This window comes from Neomonachus schauinslandi, chromosome 1 (assembly GCF_002201575.2).
Source record: "Neomonachus schauinslandi chromosome 1, ASM220157v2, whole genome shotgun sequence".
Taxonomy (NCBI): Eukaryota; Metazoa; Chordata; class Mammalia; order Carnivora; family Phocidae; genus Neomonachus; species Neomonachus schauinslandi.
The window spans coordinates 159,813,949-159,825,045 of NC_058403.1; the positions used below are offsets into that span (position 1 = coordinate 159,813,949).

At 54.2% G+C, this 11,097-nt stretch overlaps 1 protein-coding gene across 2 annotated transcripts in view; it reads left to right on the top strand.

Annotated features, from left to right (window-relative positions):
• Positions 1 to 820: 820 nt before the first annotated feature.
• The window catches only part of SLC6A6 (solute carrier family 6 member 6), a 79,859-nt gene continuing 69,582 nt past the window's right edge, over positions 821 to 11,097 (top strand). For both annotated transcript variants that reach the window (XM_021695124.1, XM_021695125.1), the window contains exon 1: positions 821 to 1,092. The gene's annotated coding sequence lies outside the window, so the exon portion shown is untranslated. The remainder of the gene's footprint in view (positions 1,093 to 11,097) is intronic.

Below are 11,097 nucleotides of genomic sequence, written 5' to 3' on the forward strand. Positions count from 1 at the left end.
GGCACTTCCTAAGTGCCCAGTGCTGTTTTGAGCTTTTTACACTGTTAACCTTGGCTCTTCATAGCAGCCAGAGGAGATAGGTTCTATTACATTTATTTCCACTTAACAGATGAGGAAACTGAGGCATAGAGAGCCTGAGTAACTCCCTCAAGGTGACCCAGCAGGAGCAAAGCCAAGAATCCGGGAGCTGTTGACCGCTTCACATCAGTCTCAGGTCACCCTAGTGCCTCCGGGGAGACAGCGGGGGCAGGGTTACTGTGCCCATTTTTCGGAGGAGCAAACCGCGGTTCCGAGAACCTGCATGATCGCCGGAAGGGAGGCGGCGAAAGGAGGCGTCGGAGTAGTTTGGACCCGGCCACTCAAGGAGCGGAGCCGCAGGCCCCTCCCATGAGCCAGGTGGATGGGCGAGTGGTGGGGGGTTGGCGGCTGGTGTTAGGGGAGGGGTGAATCGAGGCCGGGGGCTCCCTTGCTCTTCATCCGGAGGCAGGAGGAGGCTGAGGACCGGCTGTACCACTTGGCACCAGCATTTGCAGGGAAAGGGTTTCCTCGAAAAGTGCTCTCTAATGCGGGAAGCAGTGGGCCGAGTGTTCGCCGCGCAGCACGAGGGTGTGTGCGCGCGCGCTCGGCGAGCCCGGGCTCTTTGTCCGAGCCCGTGCGCGCGTGCGTGTGTGGTGTGTGCGAGTGTATGTGTGTGAGCGTGTGTGTGTGTCTGTGTGAGTCCTCATGGGGGGCGGGGCTGGGCGTCCGGCCCCGCCCCGGTCCCGCCCCCGGCCCGGCCAAGCTGGTATTTTTCCACCCAGCAGGATGGGTGATGCTGAGAGCTGCCTGCTCAGACAACAGACACGCGAGGTCAGGAAGAAGCCGCTTATAAATTACCGCTTCCTCCGCGCCGCCGCCAGCGCCGAGCTCCGGGCCCTGGCCGCAGCCCCGCTCGCTCGCCAGCTCCGAGCCCCGAGGACCGCGAGCCCAGAGACCCAAGCCACGCGGAGAAGGAGCGCGGAGCGCGGAGCCCGCGGGCCAGAGACCGAGCAGGAGGGCACTCCCGGCCAGTGGAACCGAGTGCAGCCGAGCGCAGCGCCGCGGCCACCCCAGGTACCCGAGGGACAGGGAGCCGGGCGCGCGGAGCCCCCTCCCTATCCCTGCGCTCCCGCCAGCCCGGACCTCCCCGCCAAGCCCCTCTCGCCACCGAGGGAGGGACGGAGGGTCGCCCGCGCAGACCCGCTGGTGGGGCTGTTATTGTTTCCCCAGCGAAAGGGCTTGGGCTTTTCGTGCCGGCGGCAGGTGTGTGTGTGTGTGTGTGTGTGTGTGCGTGTGTGTGTGTCGGTGTCTCTGTCTCACCGGGTGTCTCTATGTATCTCCATGTCCCTGTGTTTCCGAGGGTGGCTGTTCCTTCATTTCTCCAGCAATATGCACTCGTGTGTCCCAGTGTGTGCCTGCTCTTCTGTGTCTTGGGTTGTGCTTGTCTGTGTATTCTGGCGTGTCTATGATACCTGAGTGTGGCTGTGTCAATGTGTCCTAGGATGTGGGCACTTGTGTGTCCCGGTGTGTGTCTGGTGTGAACCTGTTTGTATGTGACTGTGTCTCCGAGTACCTGGCTGTGCACGTGTGTGTCCCTGAGCGTGGCTGTGTCTCCGGGCCCCTGGTTGCAGGCACTTGTGTGTCCTGGCTGTACCTGAGGGAGTGTCCCTGGTGCCTAGAGGGCCGACCAGCCGGAGCTGATTCTCCAGGGCAGGCACTGAGTTGGGCGAGGTGATAGGGGGGCATGGCTCCAAGGGTGCTGCCCGTGTGTGGCGTGCAGGTGGCAGTGCCAACGTCCAGCCGTCTTGAGTGGCAGGACGGAGGCCCCAAGGGACAGCAGCAGGCAGGGACAGCAGGACACATCCTCCTCTAGCCTTTTCTCCTTCCTTCTGAGGGTTCCTCTTTTGAGCAAGAGGTTCTCTCGTCCCCCTCCCACCAGGAAAGCCAGACAGAGAATCTCAGGGACCTTCTGCGACAGCCCCAAATCTTCAGCCTAAACTGCAGGGGGGACCTGTGGGCCACCCCCGCCCCCGGCGTTCAGAGGGAGGTGTGTGCTGAGCAGGGCCACCAGCCTGGCTATTTTGGTCACTGCCTGGCCCCTGCCAGATCCTGGTGTCCCCTAGGACTAGCCCCAAAGCCTTGGGAGGCAGCCCAGGCCCCCATTTCCTGCCTGGAGAAATAAATCAGCTCAGTAACTGCCCAGACACTTGAACGGAGGGTCTTTGGGCTGAGGTTTAGTGGCGCGTGGCTGGCTCCGTTTGGACTTCGGTAAATTGGCCCACGCTTTGGCACTGCTGGCGTTTAAATAAATGTCATGGAGGAGATCTCTCTAAAATTTCTTTTTAATTTTTTCTTGGCTAGAAGGGAGGGGATCTCGTCCAGAGTCTCCCAGCCAGAAGGAGTTTATTTTTGTGAGAAAGAGCGGGTGAGTGCTTAGCAACCGCCTGCCTCTCTCTCTCGACCAGGGAGTCATCCTGGGAGTGTGGGGTGGGCATGAGAAGGTGTGGCGGCGCGTGGGGGAAGGAATGTAATCAGGATGGTGTTGGGGGATTAGGGGGATGCCGGAGGGCACTGGCTGAGAACCCACCACAAGATGGGATTGGCAGAATGGCTAGAGGTCTTAGGGCTGGCTCAGTCCCTAGTTGACCTTGTGCAACCTTGTTTGGGGGGCCTCAGTTTCCTCATCTGTAAAATGGGTGGACTAGACTGGTTATGGGGTACATGGGGACTGAGAGGCAGAAGCATGTCCCCAGAGAGCTCAGTTCAGTTACTGTGCCTCAGTTACTCTACCTTAGTCAGTAGGTGACCTTGGGTGATTCTCTTGGCCTCTTTGAACCTCAGCTTGGCTGTCTGGGCAGCAAGGACGCCAGTGCCGGCCTCGCTGCGCCCTTGAGGGGATTGAGGGAGATGAGGATGAATAAGCCTGCGGTAAGCTGTAAAGCCCGGCTCGGCTTCGTAGCTGCCGATTAGAGGGTGTCACGAGGTCTCAGGTCACTGGTATGTGGCAGGGCCAAGGTGCACTCTTGAGCTTTTGTCCTTCGGGGATACCCTTGTGCTGGCCCATAATGCAGTCGCAGTGGGCCTCCTCTGCCCCGTTCCTCTCCTCTCGTCCTGCAGTGATCGGCTCACATCTGCTTTGCAGAGTCGGGAGGCCTTAGTGGGAAGTACCCATTTTAGAGATGGGCAAACTGAGAGCTGCCCAGGGGACTTTGCCTTGATCGGACGGTGGCAGGAGTGGGCCTCAAAGGTCTTTCCTCTGCCAACTGAGCTTGGGCCCCATGGAGCTTTAGTCACTGATGTGCTGAGGAGTTGAACTTGGACTGTGGTCAAGACCTGGGGAAAACAAGGGGCAAAGATCCTCCAGTCCTCAAGGTTGGAGGGAGAGAGCGCGGGACCCATGGGCACCTCGATTCTGTCCCTCGTTATTCATTCTCCCTTCTGTGTGCCTTCTCGGAGAGCCCTGCCACTCTTCCTACACAAGTGTCAAATCCACAGGAGGCTTTGGGCACTGGTGATGGTATTTTCTAACTCCCAACTTGTTTGCCTGTCAACCTGTCAGAGGACTTGGGAGCTGTACTTCTCTGAAAGTCTTTCCAAAGGTCCCGAAATGATAAGACACTTGTGAGTCATTGAACACATTCCTGTATATAGGAAAGAGCTGACAAATAAATTACAAGGAGCGCCCAGAATGCAGCTTAGCCACAGCTGGAGGGGGTCTGGGCGGGAATAGGGCTGGCCTTGGAAGCCCAGGGTCACCCTGGCAGGTACAGGCTGATCACTCACTTCTGCAGAAGGTCAGAAGCAAGAGTCAGATTCTTTGGGGCTACATCTCACTCCTCTGCGTTGGCCAACTTATCGGGGCGCAAGTGTTTGTTTGAATTTATGGATTCTGGGGAGGAGCTGTGGTTGTGGAAATGCCCAGGGTGGCCTTCGAGTGTGAAAGAGAGCTCTTTTTAAATGTGCCTCTTCTAGTTGTTTAATAAATCTTGCTAAGGTCAGCTCTGGCCTGGCACTGGATTTGGGGTAGAATATTGGCTTTCGAGGTGCTCAAAGTCCAGAGGGAGAGAGGGCACTGACCATGCCATCCGAGGCGTGCTGTGAAGACTCAGGTGACTGAGTATGCACCAATGGCGGGGTCATAGGCAGAAGGCACTTCAGCCTCTTAGAGGAGGTGATGTCAGAGCTGGCATCTTCTGTGAGCGGAGGAACAGTATGGGCTGGCGTTCTGGGCAGGGGACATAGCAGGTACAAAGGCACAGTGGCATGAAATAGCCAAGCATGTTTGTAGAATAAACCTTGCAGGGTTCCTGCTGGAGAAAACAGGGGCCAGGTGGTAGCCTTAAGGGCCTGAGCATTGGGTAAACGGGCTTGAGCTTTATTCTAGAGCAGCAGGGATAGAAACGGCATCAGACTGGGTTTAGGGGCAACAGTGGCAAAGCTAGTTAAACCCAGGAGCCCAGAAGACCCCTGATGGTAGGTGGGGAACTAGGCTGGGGTCCAGGAAACCGAGGGTGGCCAGGCCACCGCTGGTCAGGGCGCAAAGCATTTTCCATGCCAGTGAATCTTGCCCTGAGCTCTTTTTGTAAACACAAGGTGAAGGCCTGGACATGCTGTTTAATAGGTACACAGGCCATTAGCTTACTGGCTTTGACCTCCCTGGGAGCATGAAGCCCAGGAGTCTTTAGGGTGAATTATGTCTGCCCTGGACAGGGCTTTGGGGTTTCCCCTCCCACAGAGGCTTCATTTGGAAACCTGAGCTGAAGGGCAGGGGCTATGAGTGGCCCAGAGAGGGCAGAAAGAATGGAAACTGCTGTGCTGTTTCTAAAGCTCTGTGAGTCACCCAACTCTCTTGTAAAAATCAATGTACAAACAACAAATCACCCAAAACAATAAAAGGGAAGGGGAGTGTAGCTGCCAGGGGTTGGGCAGTGGTAACTCTATAATCAGGCAGAGAATGACTTGAGTTACTCTTTTACAAATTCAGATTCCCAGGTCCAGCATGGACACACTGACTCAATCCCCATGGGGTGGAGCCTGGGAATCTGTATAAAAAAAATTATGTGTTTTTTTTTTTTATTTAAATTGAGATCTAATTTACATGCCGTGAAATGCAAAGAGTCTGTTACAGTTTGATGAATTTTGACAAATTTATACACCTGTGTAACTACCACTCAGATCAAGATAGAGAATATTTCCAGCTCCCCTAGAAAGTTAGTCGTCTCATGCCCTTCCCCTTCCGGAGGTGAGGAGTTTCTGATTTTTGTCACCCTGAATTAGTTTTGCCAAGCCTAGAACTTCATATAAATGGACTTGTGTGGTGGATACTCTTTAGTGTCTGGCTTCTTTCTGTTTGATGTTTTTGAGATCCATCCATGCTGTGGAGTTTATCACGAGGTGATTCCTTTTATTGCTGAATAGTATTCCATTGTATGGAGTCACCTGTTGATGGATGTTGGGGTGTTTCCAGGTTGGGGTGATTATGAATGAAGCTGCTGTGAGCATTCCTGTATAAGTGTTTCAGTGAGCTTATATTGTACATTTCTCTAGGAGTGGGACTGCTCGGTCCTAGGGTCCATAGATGTTAACTTTATGAGAATATGTCAAAGAATTCTTTTAGTTACAAAAATAATACACCTCGGGGTGCCTGGGTGGCTCAGTTGGTTAAGCGTCAGTCTTCGGCTCAGGTCATGATCTCAGGGTCCTGGGATGGAGCCCCACATTGGGCTCCCTGCTCAGGGGGAGCCTGCTTCTCCCTCTCCCTCTTCCCCTCCCCTGGCTCATGGGTGCTCGCTCGCTCTCAAATCAATAAAATCTTCAAAAAAAAAATATATACCTCAAGCAATACAAAACTGTATAAACTAAAAGTGATCCTCAAAGATCATTAAAAAAAAGTGCACTGTAATCTTCAGTCTGTCTATTTGTCTGTCTCTTTCTCCAATAACAATAAAGGCCTGTAAGGTTATACATTTTCCTCTGCACACAGCTTTAACCGTATCTCTCGGCTGTCTACAGGGACGTATACTTTTTTATTACATTCTAGATCAGTTTTCATTTCAGTTTGGATTTCCTCGTTGATCTGGGGCTATTTAGGACATGTTCAGGAAGCTAACTGTAGTTTTGTTTTAGTGTTACCGAAAATGGCATCATACTGTTCTTGGTTTTGCCACTCACTCTTCAAACAATGGACCATTGTGGAACTGCCGCTTGTCAGAACATACAGATCTGCCAGGCCACTCTGAACGGCCAGTCTGTATTTGGGAATCACTCACCTAGTCTGGCCTGCCTTAATCACCACACGCGCTGCCAGCTCAGTGAATGCAGAGCACCCACCCGGTGACTCTGAACTTCCCTGAAGGTGGGCAAAGAAGCAGGCTGAGGCCACTTGGCATTCTGAGATGGGAAGGAGCACCCCAGATGCCTTATCTCCCTTCCTGCATTTAAGGCCTGTGCCTGACTTAGGGGTTCTTACCCCCATCTTCTGGATGAGTTCACCCGGCCTCAGAAAAGTGACTTGCTGCAGCTCACACAGCTGAGATTGAATAGGAAGGGGAACTAGAACCAGAGCCCGTCCTTATTCCCCCAGCGGCACGGCAGATGCGCACTGAGCACCTACGGGGTGTCAGGCAGAAGGCCAAGGCCAGGAGGGCAGGGATAAGTAAATAAAACAGCCCCTGCACTCAAGTGGCTCAGTCTCACGGGAGGGGAGAAGATCTGTATCAGGAAGAGGTTAATGAACAATTCCAGGTGGCTTCTGCCAAGGGCAGGCAATGGTCCAGGCAGGGAAAAGTGGGGAAGGTCTGAGGGAGAGTGGTCCTCTGGCCAGGGAGTGTGGAGACTTTGGGATCTTTGAGTGAAGGCTCCCCGCCATCCATTTTAGGGATCGGGAGGCTGAGGTCCAAGCCAGGCTGATAAGCTATCAAAAGGGCCATTGTTCACAAACTTGCGGTTCTTCCCCAGACTCAGGCTCCATTCAGTGATTCTGTTAAACAGGTAAATCTCGAGGCAGTGTTTTTACCTCTGCCTCGAACTCTTGATGACAATGTTCACAATTCAGATGCTAATTTTAACACAGCTAATGGGAAGGGGGAGTGAGAGGACAAAGCTGTACCAATCCAAAAGATTCCTTAGGACTTGGCTGCCCGGGAGACACCTGCAGAAACCGGGGTGGGGGGTCCTGGACAGCAGGACCTCCTGGCTCCTGTGGGCAGCTCTGGCTCCTGGCGGTGGTGCGGGATAGAATCAAGGCAATTTGCAAGAGGGCTGGAGGGCAGGAGAGTTGAGTTCTTCTGGTTTCGCTCACTTGGGTCCTCCCTAGTCCCTTGGAGCTTTACCCTCCCCATTAAGCAGAAGCTTGGACCACATCTCTGAGGGATCCCTAGGATGGACATTTGGAGAGACCTGCTCTTCCCCCACGGCTCTTCTTTGCACACAGTAAAAGTGCTAAGCCATTCGCTGCCAGGTTCCACCATCCCCTTTCCAGCAGAAAGTCCTTAACCCAAGCCAGGTTCGGGGTGAAGCGGTGCAGGGTGGAGGGGTGAAGTGGATTCCAGCAAAGTCATGCTTAGTGGGTGAAGGGTACCGGAAGGGGGTGGTCCCGAGGGCCCTGCCCTCTTGCCCTATAGCCAATTGGCACCTGGGGATGATGGCTGCTGAGGCCTCATGGAAGACCCGGGCCGTGATTTCAAGGACATTCGTGCTCTCACCAGATAGCACTTGGTATCTCCTCTCTGGGGGGATAGCCCTACAGCTTGAGACAATAGGCTCCTTGCCAGCCTCCATGCCTCTTAGGCACCCCTCTGTACCATCCGTGGGCATGCCACTCTCCTGCTCAGAGGTCTTCAGTGGCTCCCTAGTGCTTTGTGAAATCAGGTTCACACTCCTTGGCCTGACATGCGAGGCCCTGCAGGTTCTGGCCTCTGGCCAGTGTTTACACTCATCTGCTGCCACTTCTCCCCACCTCCTCATGATTTGGCTGATTTCTGCTCCTAAACCGAGCCTCGGGCTCTCTTGGCTCTGCCCATGCTCTTGCCACAAGGCCCGTCCTCCCTTCTTCTTCTTCTTCTTTTTTTTTTAAGTAGGCTCCATGCCACCATGGGGCTTGAACTCAAAACCCTGAGACCAAGAGTCTCATGCTCTACTGACTGAACCAGCCAGGCACCCATCTCCCTTCTCTTCTTATTCCCCTTCTTCAAGGGTCACCTTGAAGCTGCCTGCTTCATGAAGCTTTCCTTCAGCCCCTTAACTGTGCCTGGCACATAGTAAGGACTCAAAAAGGATCCAGTGAGACAAAGTATACATCATCTCACCTTGCTCAGAGCCTCCTCTGTAGGGCAGAGTTCAGATCTTTGTGGTCTCGCCTTTTATCTGTTCACCTGACTGAGGTCACATCAGGGGAGGGATAGATGCTCCAGTGTCCAGCCTGGCACACAGTAGGTGCTCAGGACACAAATAAAGGCTGTCTGATCCCCTCTACCCTGAAATGAGAGCCTATAGTGGGTCCGGGCTTGAAAATAATATTCACCCATCTCCATCCATACTTATTGGTTCTAGGCCCTGGGGATGTGCCAGGTGAACCAGACGACCAAATCATGGCCATACGCTCATGGAGCTGACCATAAAATAGTCAAATGAATTATCCCAGCGGCCTGGGGCACCAAGGTTTGGATGCAGGATCAAGTCCCAGGCCTGAAAAAACAGTACCAGTTGCTGTAAAATGGTCTCCCAGGGGCAGCTCTGGACCACAGGCATGTTTTGTGTTGTCCGCATAGACAGAGCTTTAGAATTTTAGAATTCAAGCCTGTATTTTTCAATGTGGGGTTTTTTCTTCTTTTTTTCTTTCTTTTTTTTTTTTTTTGCCTCTACATCTGGTCATTGTCTGGTGTCTCTGAACATCTGGACATACTGCTGTTCCACCTGGCAGCCCCCCTCGAACTCTCCAGCATGCCCCAGTGCAACCCCCTCCAGCCCCCCCACCGGCTGCTTCCTCGGTTAGGTCTGGCCAGGCCCGGGGCATGGAAATGAGTTGCCAGTGGATCCCGAGCAGGGCGAGGCATTCTGCTCCATTCATTCACCGGGGCTTCTAGTCCGCTTCTAGCCCGCCAGTGGGGACCCTTAGCGCTTTCCCAGGGGCAGCTCCAGGCCACCCCCCAGCGCTCCATGTGGGGCTTGGCGCACCCCCACATCAGGCTGAGACCCGCACCTTCCCTGGGAGCCCCTCCGCTTTCAGCCTCTGCTGTGGGTTCTGGGCCTTGGGCTCCAGGCAGGGAGGGTAATCTGCCCCCTTGAATGCTAAAGATTCAGCCTTCTGCAGAGAGGCTCAGAGGCAGCCATACTCTGCTGGAAGGAAGCCCTAAATCTGAGACCTGGAATGTTTTCAGTGTATCTTGTTACCTTGGCTGAGCCCGAGAGTGCAGTCCGGTGATCGGTACCTATTCGCTAAGTCTCACTGCAGGGCGCCAGAGGGGCTCCTCGGTAGTCGTGAGGCTCAGAGGCACGGGAGGAGCTTTCTGCCCTCTCCAACATTTCCTTACCTCTGACCCCTGCTTGCCGTTGCCCCAGCCTGGGGGTCGTTGCTACATCTTGGCCCGGTCCTGGGATATGGCAGCAACAGCAATGATGATGACACATACTGGTGCTCCTCAGACTTGAAAGCCATAGACATCCCTGGAGAGCTTGTTAAGATGCCCCTTTCTACGCGGGACGACTGAACTGGGCCCTGAGAGTCTGCGTTTCTAACCAATTCCCAGGCCGTTGTCAAGGCTGCTGGTCTGGGGACCACACTTGGAGTAAAGGAGGTCAATCCCAGCTCTTGGGCACCTGCAACCCTTCCTAAACCAGGGCGGGTTCCTGGTCAGCATCATCTCCCCAACCGTCCCAACAGATACCATCATTCCCATTTTGCATGTGAAAAGTTGAAGCCCCAGAGACCGCAGGTAACTCACCCAAGGCCACACAGTTGGGAGGCGGCTGAGCCAGGCCAGGCCAGGCCCTCTGGGCCAGCGCCACTTTGGAAAGGATGCTGGTGGGGAAGCCGTTTTCCACTGAACAGTGTCCATGGTCCAAAAGCCACAGGAGGCGTTTCGAGGCAGCCAAGTCGGATGTAAATCAGGGAGAGCCCAGGGCCAGCCAGGCGGTGCTGACAGCAGGGCAGCCTGAGGCCGTGTGTCAGGATCAGGTCTGAAGTGGGACTTACTTGGTGCTGGCATGCTGCCTGGTGTGGGGAGCCGTCGGGGGATGCTCGCAGCTCCTGGAACACCAGCGTGGGGCCTGCTGGAACCCAAGAAGGCGCCTTCTCACTCTTACACGGCCTCACTTTTTAGTTGAATCCCAGGGTGGAGGGCTGGCTGGAAGCATCGGCAGTAGGATGGATGGACGCTGGGACCTGGTGCGTCAGTTGTTTAAATACTGGTGCATCCTTGCAACCGGGGATCTCATTGAGGACTGAGGTTGCCGAGATCTTCTGCTTGGCTGGGGCTTTATTTTTACACGGGGCACCTGCCCCAAGCAACTGGAAAGTGTAGAACAGATTTAGAGTCTAGGTTCTCGAAATGTGGTCACGGGATGTGCGGTCTGGTCATCACCTGGGAGCTCGTTAGAATCAGGGGCCCCACGCCAGACCTGCTGACTCAGACCCTGGGGGTGGGGCCTAGCAAGTTTTAAGAAGCGCTCCAGGCTTAACTTTGAGAAGGGCTGATTTCTCCACCTCCGGCCAAATGCCCAGGGGTCCGGGAGGGTCAGTCCTAACCTTTGCTACTGGCTGAGAGTACCAGGGCTGCAGGGTGACCTCAGATGTCATTTCATCTGTGCCCCACTTTTCTGATGGCCTGAACATCAGTTAAAGGGGCATGCATAAAGTTATACGGCATATCTGAGACAGGGCATAGGTCTGGATTCTTAGAGTTGCAAGTTGTAGAAATCAGTTCAAACTAACTTTAAAAAAACAAGGGAGGGAGGGAGTAGGGGAGGGAGGGAAGAAGGAAGGAAGGAAGGAAGGAAAGAAAAAGAGAGAGCGAGAAAGAAGGAAGGAAGAAAGAAGAAAGAAAGAAAGAAAGAAAGAAAGAAAGAAAGAAAGAAAGAAAG